This window comes from Callorhinus ursinus, unplaced genomic scaffold, assembly GCF_003265705.2.
Source record: "Callorhinus ursinus isolate GAN/ISIS: 27379988/994484 unplaced genomic scaffold, GSC_fseal_2.0 scaffold19, whole genome shotgun sequence".
NCBI classification, from domain to species: Eukaryota; Metazoa; Chordata; class Mammalia; order Carnivora; family Otariidae; genus Callorhinus; species Callorhinus ursinus.
Window position 1 is genome coordinate 1,164,487 of NW_027397081.1, and position 13,057 is coordinate 1,177,543.

Consider the following 13,057-nt stretch of genomic DNA (forward strand, 5'->3'; position numbering starts at 1 on the left):
CTGTTGAATCACAGACCTGTACCTCTGAAACAAATAATACATTATATGTTAAAAAAAAAAAAAGATAATAGGAAGGGGAAAATGAACGGGGGAAATTGGAGGGAGAGATGAACCATGAGAGACTATGGACTCTGAGAAACAAACCGAGGGTTCTAGAGGGGAGGGGGGAGGGGGATGGGTGAGCCCAGTGATGGGTATTAAGGAGGGTACATATTGCATGGAGCACTGGGTGTTATATGAAAACAATAAATCATGGAGCACTGCATAAAATACTAATGATGTAATGTATAGTGACTAACATAACATAATATAATTAAAAATAAATAAATAAATAAAATGAGACTTGAAGGTTGAAGAGGTAGTTAGCTGGAACAGGAAGAATGGCAGATACTAAGGCATTTCAAGAAACTGAAGGCAGAATGAGGGAAGATGGTAGGAAGGGAGCAGGGTGTGAGGGGCTGGAGGGCCATGGAACCGGAGACTGGGCTACAGTAGCAGGCAGGGGCACAGGGTCAGACCAGCTGATGTCTGTAAGCCACACTGATAAGTCTGCACTGAAGCCTGAGAGCTAACTGGAAGCACTGATGGGTTTTGGACAAGGGAGTAGTGACACATCGTTAAATAAGGAGGAAGTGACCGGACCCTCCTCTCTCCTCCCTGAACAAAGGCCTATGAGTAGTACATGGCTTTGGCCTCTGGTGTATGCTTGCGTTCTTGACAAATTTGGAACTAATCTGAAATTTTGCTTTTTATCAATTATTAATGAAAGAAAGCAATGAATATGAGCTAGGTATAAAGCAGAAGGAGGCAATTTTTTTTCCTCTTTAGATAATGTTCTAAGTAAAATTAATAAAAAATATGCCTGAGAAAACAAAAAATTTTAAAATTCCATATTCTGGGTTTTGTTTTTCTAGTGTGTTTTGAATGATCTTTATAAGCTTGTATTGGAAAACTTTGTCTATTTCTCTTCTGATTGGTCTTTCAACCTAGAAGACAAGTCTTTCTTGTTCAAACCCAGTCCTGACATTCGCACAATGGGCATGGATGAAGTTTCCATCGACTTCTGGCCGATCCGGACCTCTCATGTATATTTGTAAATGTGCTCCCTTCAGGGGTACCCGAGAAAGAAAACATGCATCTCCTGGTCTCAAAGATTACGATCTAACCAGGGGAAGGAAGACTGGACGGAAGGAGAGAGAAGCCCAAACTCGTCCAGCAACATTCAGGCAGGTACGAAGCCACATCCCCGACTGAGAACGGGCATGCATGTGTCAGGACCGTGAGCATCTACGGAATGCACATTTCTATAAGGACCCCATGTAAGACATGCTAAAATCTGAAAGCCACCAGTAAGTGTTGCAGGGAATGAAAGAAAGGAACGAAGATTTCATTTTTCCACTGTGGAGTAGAGCCTGAAGACGGCGTGGAAGTCTGGTCAGGATGTGAGTGGATGAGTCAGGGCATGAAGGAAACCACAGGCTTCCGTGGAAACTGCTCCCTTCCCTCGGATGTGGGTGAGCTCCACACGAAGGACGCCAGATAAAGGAAATTTTCTACTTTTAATGTTGGTGGACCCTGCTCCCAGTCTCTCAGGGAGGCTATACTTTTAACATTTACCGAGGTTAAAATGATTCAACAAAATCTTAATGCATAGGCTCTGTTTCTGCCCTGAGTGCACATTGCTCATCTGCTTCATTTAAAAAATAACCAAAAAGGAGCATTCCAAACACAAAGGTAAGAAAAACCAAAAAACCTCTCTGGTTCCCATAAGATTGTAGTTGAACATACTTGAACATACTAGTACAATAAATTCTGTAACTTTCTGGAATATCCTTCATCGGGATATTTTGTAACTCCTTGTGTAAAACCATATATAAGTCTGCACTGAACATTCCTTCCTCGGAGCTCTCTCTTCTTTGTGAAAACTGTGTATCCAGGGCACCTGTCCTTACTTGGACTCGAGTAAGATTCTTTTTTCTTTCTCTTTACAATTTTTAAAAATGTTTGTCCATCTTGCACCCGCAACCCTCGGCTCAGATTCCCTTGATGAGACACAGAAAGGGGAAAGACCATGACTCTTCATTGTGAAGACCAGTGCCCAGGACAGGGGGTCACCTGGATCCCCAAAAGGATTTGAATTCCATTCATTTCAGGTCAGTTTTGCCCAGGACACCTCCTTGCCCTCCCCCTCCACCACCCCCAGGCAGGCCTTCCATGGGCACGAGGGACTCCCTTGAGAGCGGCTCAAGGCGCACTTGTCCCTGTGGCGAGTGTGTCCAGCAGTGGCTTGAAAATCGTGTTTCCCTCCTCTGGGGAGGGGTCACGTTCTAAAAGTATGAGGATTGCCAAAGCTGTGGGATCCTCCTCCTGAGATATCAGGATGGTTCTGGAATCTGTGTTTTTGGATATCGACAAGTGTAGCTTTCTTTCAATCCCGCAGACGCCCCAGAATCCTTCACCAGAGCACAGCTCTATATTGCTTGCACTCGAAGAGCTCCCAGTGGTGCAAAGAGGAATAAAAGACAAAACAGAGGGCCTAAGTGCTGGGTTCAGAAGGCAGATGACTTTTGTCTGGTGTAGGAGGGGAGGCTTCCAGGAGGAGGTGACACATCCATCAGGACCCCGTCCGCATAAGGCAGTCTCTGTCCTCCTCCGTGGCCCCTTGCTCTCATACGGCGGAGGACCTGCCTCCGTGCTCCTCGGCCTGACACCTCTTCTGTTTCTCTTCATTCTTGTCCACGCTGATGTCTGCAGATTTCCTCAAATCCTGCATTTTCACTTCCAGGAGGAAATACCAGACTGATCAACTGTCACCTACTAGACAAATTCTTTTACCAGTATTCTCAGAGGCCACAACCCGGGCTGTAGATGCCTGGCCAGGAAAGTGGGGTCCCACGTCCCAGGGCCCGGTGACCCCTGTGCACAGACCATGGAGGGACGGCTGTGGCAGACAAGAGTAGCCTGTGTCCAGGACAGGCTGCGGGCACGTTACTGCAATTCACTTCACAGCAGCAGGTGCCTGGTCGTTGTGTGGGTAACCAGCTGGCAGAAGACATGCAGGGAGAATGGTGGGGCATCCACCGTAACAGGCCAGCCCGGGGGCTGACATGGTCCTGACCCTCTGCCCCAGAGCTTACACGGCACCTTATTTCCATCCTTGGGGAAAGGAAATAAGAAGTCAATGAGGAAGGCATTTAGGACCACTGGGCAACCGGTGGTGTGGAGAAGAGGAAGAAGGAGGAACTGTTAAAAATAACTCCGAAGCTCTGAATTTGGGTGATGATTCCAAAAGTATTTAGTAGAAATAGTAACAGGAAATTCGATCTGGCTGTGGGAAGCCAGGAGGGGCGAACGCTGCGGCGGACATTGTCACAATCTAAGATGGAAAGGGACTTAATGATCAGAATCAGTGATTTTAAAACTTTGCATTTTTCATATTAATGTGGATACCTTTCTTCAAATGAAATCATAAATGTATAGCAAAATAAAAGTCAAACGTCCTTGTTGAGGCACTACTGGGTAGGAGGGCCCAGGCTTCCCACTCAGGAGCCCCCTCCGGACTCTCCATCTCAACTCGAGCCTCAGGGGGCCTCTTGGTCGGTGCGTGCCAAATGCTTGGGCAAACAGCTCCATCCTTTACAGACCATAAAACTGCTGCCCAAAGAGGCAAAGTGAACTTCCCAAGGGCACACGACTGCTCAGCAACAGGTCTAGGATGGTGACCCAGACTTCCTAACGCACAGTTCATCAACGGAATGTGTAACGTGTGCCCGGGCGGGCGCGGGGGGAAGGCAGCTTCAGCCCGTCTTCACAGAAGCTCCTTGCACACAGACGAGCGATGCTTCCCGACGGGTACGACCTGCAGAAAGCACAACGGACTGCTGGGGGTGGGCTCGCCTGGGGCTCGGCGGGGAAGGGGAAGCGCAAGCCCGCCGTGTGTGAAGAGCCGGGGGGAGCCGGGGGAGGTGGGGTCGCGGAGGAATAGCAGTTGCAAAGACCCTGAGGTGGAAATGAGCTGGGTTTGTCCGAAGAGAAGAGAGGCACCCGTGTGGCTGAAGGGCAGCTAGAGTAAGAGGTGAGGTCAGAGAAGGAAACTGCATTCAGCCATGCGCCTTCTTGCTTTGTGGTCTGCTGTGCCCGCAAGACTTCGGGATGGCGAGGTTCACACACTCCACGAATGCGTGCTCGCTGCAAGAGGAGAGTGTCCTGAAGCCACACTAGACTAGGGGCATACAGCTGACCCTTGAAGGACACAGGTTTGAACTGCATGGGTCCACGTCCACGTATGTATGTATGTATGTGTGTATGTATGTATGTATGTATTTTAGGGAGAGAGAGAGCTTGCGGCAGGTGTGTGAGGGGGAGAGGGGGAAGGGGCAGGCGGAGAGAGAATCCTAAGCAAGCTCCACGCCCAGTGCGCGCACGGACGAGGGGCTGCATCCCACGACCTTGAGATCATGACCTGATCCAAAACCAGGAGTCCAGTGCCCAACCAACTGAGCCACCCAGGCACAACCCCCCCCCCTTTTTTAAGGGTTGACAGCAGAAGCCACAAGGCCTTTATTCACAGTCACACACCCAGGCTCCCAGGATCTTACTGGGCCATGGGAGCAAGGGTCCCACACGCTGCCCCCTGCGTACTGGGGAGGAGAGGGGCAGGGCTGCAGGCTGCTGGGTACCTGGATTGCAGCCGAGGAGGGCGCCCAGGGGCCAGCCAGCACTGCACAGGGCACCCCAGTCCTCCTGACCCGCCGGGGCTGCGCTGGGGCGCAGAGGCCCCGGACCCGCCTCCTCCAGGCGGGCACTCAGGGGTTGCCATAGCTGCGAGGCGGGCTTAGCTACACCAGCAGGCAGGTGCGCAGTGCCTCTGCTCATGCGCAGCATCACGCCCAGCCCGCCCCTGTCCTGGCTCAGCCCTGGTGGCCCTCCTATACCTGCCTGCCTTTCAGTAAATACACCTGCAGATCCGTAAATGTCTTTGCTCTTCCTTATGATTTTCTTAACTACATTTTCTTTTCTCTAGCTGACTTTATTGTAAGACTAATGTTGATAATATGGGTAACATACAAAATACATGTTCACTGACTGCTCATACTATCCTGAGGCTTCTTGGCAACAGTAGGCTATTAAAGTTTTGGGGGAGATTCAAAAGTTACATGGAGATTTTTGTTGGGGCAGGTGGGTGCCCCTAAGCCCACATTGTCCAAGGACCAGCTCTGTCTGTCTCTTCATCATCTCGCTCTGAATCTTCTGGGTCATATTACACTTACTGGCACAGGAGCATGATGGCAAACCAGGTCCTCCCCACCTCGGGAATAAAGGACGTCCCCTGCCACAGAAATGCAGCGTGGAGCAAGAACGTCTGGGTTATTAATTAAGCATTTGCTTTAAAACTCTTCTCTGTAATAAAATTTACTTGTACTATTATTAGTTTTCTTTTTTTCCTATAAATTAGTCATTCTTTAAACTACAAGTGAATTACCAGCTCCAACTTGTTCCAGGGCTATATTTTCTCTGTCAAGTTTGTACTGGCTCAGCCATCATGTAATGACAGAACTCTCCCTAATTCATTGGTGTAACACCCAAGAGATGCCGATGCAAAAGTTGCAGGCTTTAAAGGAATCAGTTTCACAGGACTACTGAAAACTACCAGGGATGATGGAGTATGTCTCACTATGGAAATATGAAAGGTGATTTTCCATAAAATAAATCAGCTCTAAATGCAGTGAGCTCGCTCACTGTGCTTTCCTTCTTCCCTATCGATTAGTAGTTGCTCCTTGAGGGTAACTTGGGTTTATGTGTGGGGAAGAATAAGCTAATTCATGCACAGAGCTCTGCCCTCGGCTTGGAGAAGGTGGCAGGATGTGTGTCCCCTTCCCGTGGCCTCTGCTGCAGGACTAGAGGGTTGCAGCTTCTCCCCTGCCAAGTATACACACACACACACACACACACACACACACACACACACACACACCACGTCCCACTTCTATGTTCTGTCATTTGTGCTCGATTTGGGGCAGACACATTTCCCCAGCGTCCTGTGGGCACAGCAGTTGAGAGCAGGATAACGGGTTGTAAACAGCACCGTCCTCCTCTCCCCAGGGACCCTCATGTTCTCCCATACCCTCTCCTCTTTCCCTCATCCCCTGTAACTCCTAAGTCCTGTGGGCAAGCCCCTCCTCCAGGCCAGTGGGCAGCACCGCATATACAAGGGTCTTTCTGAGTCAGAAGCCCGGGAAACTGGGAAGCTTTGTAGTCAATATGACTCTCTCTGAACAGAATGACTGACTGCCAGATCCATTCAAGGCCATACAACTGGCCCAGGCTGAAAATTATGTTATCTAGTCACCCACTCGCCATAGCTCGGGCTGCAAGGACCACCCCCCATTGGGGACCATCCTCCATGGGGACCACCCTCCATGGGGACCACCACCCATGGGGACCACCCTCCACGGGGACTATCGCCCATGGGGACCATCACACATAGGGACCACCCTCCATGGAGACCACCCCCATGGGGACCATCATCCATGGGGATCACCCCCCAGGGGGACCATCACCCATGGGGACCACCCTCCATGGGGACTACCCTCCATGGGGACCACCACCCATGGGAGGACTCCTTTGAAGTTGCTGTTGTTTGTTGCAGATAAGGACTGAAACTGCTTAGTGCCACAGAAAAAATGAGCACCTGTCTTTACTTGTTCTAATTCAGTGACGGTCTGGATTGTCTCCTGTCTTACAGAACTAGACCACCCCAGAGAGCAGCTACTTCAGGAATCACTGGGACTTTGGTGCTTCCATGGAGGGTGAGAGCGGAGGGCCAGCCAATTTCAGGGGCCCACTGTTTTCCAGACTACTCTACCCTCAGCCACCAATTATGTTCCCAGTGGTCAGGGACTTTTAAATATTCACCCACTCTGGGGTGCCTGGGTGGCTCAGTTGGTTAAGCGTCTGCCTTCGGCTCAGGTCATGATCCTGGAGTCCTGGGATCGAGTCCCGCATCGGGCTCCCTGCTCAGCGAGGGGCCTGCTTCTCCCTGTAACCCTCCCTGCTCTCATGTACTCTCTCTCTCTCATTCGCACTCTCTCAAATTAAATAAATAAATCTTTAAATAAATAAATAAATAAATAAATAAATAAATAAATATTCACCCACTCTGCCACGGAGGGGTGTTTAATCCCTGTTTGGAAAAATAAACTGGTATTTTGTAACTCTCACCTGCATTATCAATTCAAATGACTGACTAATGATGTTTCTGGCAACTTTTACTTCAACTTCTTAAAACTTCTTGCTTGGGTGGCTTGGCCCAGTTTTACACTAAACCTCATTTCAGTTCTTTTCTAAGAAATATACCAGTAACACCTCAGGAAGGAGCAATAGTCTGCTATATACACAAAATGACTATGTCATGAAGAGGAAGCAATGGACAAAACTCTCAAAGCTAAATTTGACTCTAAGAAATCTGGGTGATGGTCTTAACATTGGTAGTGTGCCTGTCTCCCAGAGCTTTGACTATGGGAACTAGTCTCGAGGGCATAGACCAAGGGCCTTCCCAAGTTTGACTCAAATCTGATGATCGTGATTTCATGTCTGGTAACAGGCATTCAATGGGTGTAAAACACGCTGCCACAGGGCGTGTTTTTGCCCCCAGGACCAAAGTCTTAATTCTAAGTAGAGAATCATCAATGATTATTCTGCCAAAGGAAACACCTTAATGTATCTTCTTCCTTTTCCCAAGGAGGTAGAATTAAGGAACTGATGGCCCCAGCTGTCAGTTCAGGCTGGAAATGGGCAAAGAGATGGGCCAGCACATCCTGCAGGCAACGTGAGACATGCCTCTAATGCTGGACCCGAAGGGCGAGACCATTTGAGTGTGCCATCCATGGAATGACTACATCTACTCCCTATGGTTTTAAAACAATGGGATTAGACTCAGAGAATTTGGTGTGCTTGGCTATGGTATGAATGCTCAAAGCTGATTCAGTTAGGGATGCCGAAATAAAGTCAGGCACGTGGTTGGAAAATAGGACCATGTGTGCTTCAGCTGACAGAGTCACATGGCATGGCATGGTTGTGCAGTGTGAGTGTGGGAGGAAATGGGTTTAGGATGCCAACATTTCCATTCGTGCCCATCCTGAGGATACAGCAGGATTTTAGGCTCTGCTGGGCTATGCCCCAGAGCACGGTGTCTCTGTCATCCCACCTCATCCTCACTTTTCCTCGGGAGAAATCCTTGATGACTGGCTAATCTTCCTTACAACTGAGAAGCCACTGGGTCTCTCCCCTAGGGAACATCTAGGAAATGCAGATAACATTTGAAACTAGCCTAAAGAAGACCTCTCCTAAAGGAAAACTTTCTTCTAATAAGCCTTAAGATGTATTTCACAGACAAATAATAAATCCATATTGGGTACTCTTTCCTTGTTTCTAAGCTCATGAATTCCTGTGCTAATCCCTGCTCTTGGTATGGATAGGACAGTGGTTGACCAGATGGTCTTCCCCACTGTAGGAAGAAGCCTCACTTCACCTAGAACTGGAAGGAGGCAGGACTCATTAACTGTGAAGAACTGGATGATGGAGCTTTTGTTGTTGATTCTGTAGTGCTCCTTCTTGGAAGTTTTAAGACAGAATTCCATATCCTCAAGAAGCAGAGCAGATATAGAAACACTTAGTCATTGGACTAAACTGAAGGGAAGTGGCCTGCGGATTGTGTGAGCAGGAAGTGTGGAGGACTTAGAGCTGTGAACTGACAGAGTGACCTCAGCTTCTGGTCTGAGGACACGCTGCATGTCACCCCCCACCCCTACCAGCCTCTTCCGCACTGCCTTAGCAGCAGCTGTTATTTGTCCCTGCTACATGCCCAGGAGTCTATGAAACGCTACACAGGCATTATTTCAGTTTGCTGTGTGGTTTCAGATCCCCAGCCTTCCACACACCAGCTGTATGACTTAGGACAAGGCTCTTAGTCTCTCTGTGCTTAGTTGTTCACATAAAGGAGGCACGAAAAAAGAACTTTTGTGACAATAAGTAAATTAACACATGTAAAACACTTAAACAGTTGTGGGACCGAGGAGGGCATGGATGTTACGGTTATTATGTCTGTCATTTTAGATGAGATGAGGTTTGTCATCAAGAGACCCAGAGAGGCTGAGTCTCTCTGCAGGTGGCACGCCAGCATCCCGGGGGCAGGTTAGGTGCTGCCCTGAGGCACTGTGTTCTACCAATGGCGACTTGTGCATATTATACTCTCAGCTCTGGCCTCGGGGGCAGCCTCCCTACCACCCGCTAATGCCTCCCAGGATGGACACTTCACACACACACCGCTGCACTCTGCGGATTCCTCCCACAGCCCCTCCACGTTCTGTACCTCGAACGGAGATTGGAAAGGGTTGGTGAGCTGGAGTGATGGAAGGACACAGGACGGGGGCGCTGAGGGCTCTCACAAGGTCGGGGCTAGATTTGGCATACGTTGAAGACAAAAGGTGGCTAACAGATACAGAGAAAATGAAAGGATGGACAGTACCGCACATGGTGGGTCCCCGTTGCTCTCCTCTGTCTTCCAAGGTGCAAGGGTGTGGCCGGCCGACGTCCACTCCTTCCTGCTCTGTGTCCTTGGCAACTGCTTCCACGGGGGGCTACTGAGTACAGGAAATGCAGCTATAATGATAATTGAGATTTGCTGTAAGTGTAAAATACACACTGGATTCCAAAGACTTCGTATGAAAAACAATGTAAAGTATCTCCGTGTTAATTTTTCCAAAATCTTAATTATATTTGAAATACCGATATTTTAGATATATTGAGTGAAATAAAATATATTAAAGCTTATTTTACCTGTTTTTTTCTAATTTAATGAGGCTTCTATAAAATTTAAAATTACATATGTGAATTGTGTTCTATCTCTGTTGCACAGGGTTGCTCTAGATCACGGGTCCCCTGAATTCCCGGCTACCAAGGCTGGGATGGGCCTCCTCCACTGGCTGATCTACCAAGGATGGAGCCCTCAGTGATGGGGTAATCCCTAGTGGTGGCCCAGGGGCTACAGGATACGGGAGGTGTGGATGGTCTACAGGTCTGGGTGTCCCTATGAATGTGTTGGGGTCTCCTGAATCGCCAAACAAAGCCAGAGAGAGGAAGAGAAGAAACTGCTAGAAAGAGGGGACTCAGAGATGTTGGGGACAGGCACAGGCTCTGGTTAAAGTGGTCTGGAGGGCGTCCCAGAACTGGTATATTCTAAGAGGTGACACTGATAGAGCTGGAAGGAGCAGAGGTCGTGACCGGCTTTGTGCTCACACTGTCCAGAGTGGGGCCCCCAGGAGGGGGCGGGTGCCCAAGTGCTGTGTAGGTGTAGGTCTGTGTAGCTGGCAGCTCTTTTCTTCATGAAGAAGCCAGCTTGATCGCTGAGAGCAAGAGGGGGAAGAAAAATTTAAGACATTCAGAATAGACCAAACTGAACTGCGATAGTCGTATGTATTTTTCTCAGTATTTATGTCTTCACCGAAGGAAAAGGCCAGCCCCTCATTAGCAAGTAGGGGGACCCAGCCTCTGGGTTGAGGCAAGGACCTGACCTTGAGTTTCCCAAGATCTGGCAAAAAGAAAGCAGAATGCACTGGACACAGAGCATTAAAAAGTAGGGACTCTGGTACAGGGAATAAAGAGGGGTATGGTTTGTAGCAAAAGTAGGGACTCCAACACAAGAAAAACACAGAAACAGAGTTGTCAAAGTTGGAGGCAAAGCCAAAGCTGTTCTGGCGAGAAAATATTTCGCTGAGTCCCAGGCATTGAGCTGGGGCTCCCTCAATTGCTCCTGACCAAGGTCAGTCGGGATCAAGTGACCTCAGCTGTGGGGAGAGGACGAGCCATGAAGGTGGAGAATGTGGTGGAGCCCAGCAATTAGCCAAGGTCAGAGAGACAGACACAGCTCCCTGTGTACAATCATAACAGTGATCTCCTTTTGGAAGAAGTGAGTATATTTCCCAACCCTTGATAAGTAATGGGTGTCTCAACCCATTGTGCCCTGGCCTGTGGAAGGCAGGGGAATTGGCCAGCTGGAAGGAGAAAGGTGGGGGATGATTCCCATGGACCAACATTCAACATCGCTGTATGATCTTGGAGAGATCACTTCTTCTCTTTTGGCCTCACATTATTATTGTAAAATGAAAGACCTGAATCCGATGATCTAACTGGTTCCTCATTTTTTTTTTTCATTTTCAGTGAACAGAGGACATACAATACAGAAACAGAGGACATGTCTCCCCACCCCAAAATTGGCTGCATTGGAAGATTTCAGGAAATGTTTTGAACTTCAATGTAAATATCAAGAAGAAGCATGGTATGTATACACAGTGTATAATGCAACTCCAGTACAACCGCTCTGACTTATTAATTCATTTTCCAGCAAATCCCACATAATTGCTGAGTCATTTTGTTGTTCAAATACTCTGCTTCCATTACTGTTACGGTACAATACCACCCAGCATTTCACTTCCCCATTGCCTGGCTTCCTTGGCCTTTATTTTATCCTGCTGTTGCTCAAACCATGAACCTGTTCAGATGTTCCCTACGAAATCAGCAATAAACTACTTGGCAGGGAATCTTACTTAGAAGAGATAAAGCCTGATGAGTGCACTCAGAAAAGTGAGCACATGGCTGCAGGCATAGATGGTTCGGTGAGCCAGTCCTCTCTCTGCTCAGCTTGAAATGATCCAAACCAGAGCTTTCCAGAAACAGAGCCAACATAAGCATACACACTGTTCCCCACGTGTTCAGAGGTACTTAGATCTCTCAGAATCCTATTTCCCTTGCACTGCTTTGCAAACAAAGGCACAAGCCATGGGGTACTCATAAAATGAGGCATAGGCTGGCTCAAATACACAACCCAGAAAGGCCATGCCTTTGAAAACAAACAGTAAGTCCTTGTCAGTTAGGATTGGAAGGGTCCCCTAAACTGCTTTGTCTGTGACCTGTACTGGGCTTTTAGGGCTCAGCATATTCAAGCAGAGGGAAGGTTGTCAAGTAAAGGAATTTTGCCGGAATATGTAAATACTAAAAAAACAAACCAAAACACACTTGTAGTTACTGATTGCAAATGTTTTTGGTATAGGAGGCAGGGACATCGACGAGGATGCATGGAGGATGTCCTTTAAGCCAGCGTGAAGCTAGAAACATGGGAACAGTAAGATCTTCACTTCTAAAGAACTGTTAAGGTCTAGCAGGTGGGTTCTGATTCACACGAGCCCAGTTCCATGACAACCAAGACTTAAGAGACTCACAGATTGGCTGGATATCACGTACGCCATGATTGTTTCTTGCTCAGTTGATGTGTGGTGATATTTTTAAATGATTGATTCTAGAGTGGGTTATAATGAATTTGAAATATATGGAAGAGAAATTTTCCTTCTCTCAGTACATAATGTTAGGGCATAATGTTGCCTTTCAGGTTAAATAAGAGCGCTTTATGAGCAGGGAGGAATTCGAGATCAGCATTCGGCACACTCCAGAATATCAGGTATAAATAGTTCCCCAAAATTAGCAAAACTAAGTCATGTGAGAGAAAGAAACTTTGGAAACCTTAAGCATCCTCTTCCCCTAAGAGGTGAGTGTCCCAGGTAATAGGCCCAGGAGTTTGGGGGTTTCTTCCCTCTTGCTGTCAGTCAGTTTGGTTCCTCTCTAGAGGGCAGCTCTGTGCTCCGTGCACGTTGTGTAGTTTGTGGTTTGTGTTCAAGTCTGTCCCCCAGGGGCCTGTGATGACTCACAAGCTCTGGCTCCAGTGGGCTTGCCGCAGTCTTGGTGGCCTGGCAGGACACGTGGTTCTGACTCCCATCTCCGAGAAGGAAACTTCACAGTTGAGGGGTGAGTGACAGGGACACAAACCTTATTCGAAAATCAATGGCATCATGTCAGGAATGAAACCATCGGTGACTTGGCCAAGTTCCTTATCCTACACTAAACAACAAAGCCCTAGTTCTGCGATTTAATCAAATGATCTGAACATTTCATCATTTTCAAAGGAGTATAGCCAGTGCCACCTAGCGGAACTATTGTAAATTTCACA